Source organism: Acyrthosiphon pisum, chromosome A1 (genome assembly GCF_005508785.2).
Source record: "Acyrthosiphon pisum isolate AL4f chromosome A1, pea_aphid_22Mar2018_4r6ur, whole genome shotgun sequence".
Classification (NCBI taxonomy): Eukaryota; Metazoa; Arthropoda; class Insecta; order Hemiptera; family Aphididae; genus Acyrthosiphon; species Acyrthosiphon pisum.
The window spans coordinates 33340526-33342433 of record NC_042494.1 but is presented as its reverse complement, the minus strand read 5'-3'; positions in this window follow the sequence as shown (position 1 = coordinate 33342433).

The following is a 1908-nucleotide window of genomic DNA, read 5'->3' as shown; positions in this document are numbered from 1 at the left end:
TTGGTAATTTCGTTTCACGCTTTTTTTTTGCCACTCAAGCTCAGCTATAGTTCGCGGATTTTATTATTTTAATATAAAATTATGCAGTTTTCTATTTATTTAAACACTGAAAATAACAGGTAAGTCTGATTAAGTGGTATGATTAATCGATATAGTAATTAATAATTAATGGTATCTAACTATTTTTCAGAACGTAAAATAATGTTCTCATGATGTGGTCTGCTTGTGTGGCAAAAAAAAAATTAAAATTAAATGAGACAAATTGGAAGAGGCATGTATCATCCTGTAAAATAGTTTTAAAACATCAAAATTCAAAAACCCATACCAATACTAATAAAAACTTGACCCCATATTTCCCAAAAAAACGTCAATATTCATTTGAAAACTGATGCAACAATCAGCAAAAAAAGTAAGTACCAATATAATATATTAATTAATTTTAATTTATATTAAAAAAATGTGGGATATTTTCAAATCATACTATGTACCAATGCCTATCATAATATTTTATAATTCATAAGTTATGACTAGAGCGCGGATTTCTATGCAATTGCATATTTTTTTCCTTTTAATATTTTTGGATTTTTGTCAGTTATCTCCGCGAATCATCATAATTTGAAGCTAATGGTGACATTTTTTTTTGCATATTTCTGCATATTTAAGGGTTATTGCATATTTTTGCATATTTTGGCAAAATTCAAAATTTATTGCATATTGAAGCGAAAATTTAAAAAAATGTATAAAATTATATTTTGTCAAGTAGAAAAATTAAAACTAAATTTCATAGTCACTAAATAATAATTTATATATATTATATTTATTTATAACATTATAAGATAAATAAATAATCGATTACGACGTAAACTTAATCGCTTTTGCTGTGTCGGTCGGTTATCGACATACCACTGGGCACTAGGTTACATCGTTTGTCGTTGTCTATAAATAGTGAATATGCCGAAACTTGAAATGCATATGATTATTAATTTAAATGATAAATACAATTTTTAAAATAAATTAAGTTGTTCAGAAAATTTCCTAAATATTTTTTTTTTAGGCGTTAAAGTTATTATTATTATAAGTTTTATTGTACATTTTAAATAAATAAAAAATTCTTGCATATTTTTTACATATTTTTATGATTTTGACTGCATATTTTTACATATTTTCATGGTTTTTACTGCATATTTTTTGCATATTTTCATGATTTTTACTGCATATTATATAGCATATTTCGATACTTTTAAGTGCATAAAAATCCGCGCTCTACTTATGAGTTATGACTTATAACACAATATATCATATTGTGTTCATATTTATATTTTTGTTAGATTTACAATCTATTTTTATACAATTAACAATTAATTATTATTAAAACTTTTATATTTATATTTCTGGCCTTTTTTCCGTTAGGTTTTTTTCTGGGCTTTTTTCCTTGGGTTTTTTTTCCGTGGGCTTTTTTCCGCCTACCTTTCCAAATACCTATGGCATAATAGTATTATTCAATAAAAATTTGATGATGCTATCAAAAATGTTGGGGTGCTAATATGAATATTGGGGGTGCCAAGCATTGTAATTGTGTGGGTTTATGTTGAATTTAATTAATCTTACTCAACTTTTCTGTTAGTGTTACGAGCAATAGAGTAACCTGGGATATAATGGCGCATGGGGCAAAATGAACTATTGTGTATAAGTAATTTAATAATATTGCTATCTGGTCAAACATTTTTGTTATTATGATTATGTTATCGAAGCCAAGTGCGATTAAATATTTTTTTCAGCAGTTGATAAAGTTTTGGCGGCAATATGAGGCAAAGTATTAATTGTATTCATCTGACATCTGATATAATATTTGAGTAGTATTAGTAGTATTAGTAGTATTTAAGTAGTAATAGAGTAGTAATTTGTACT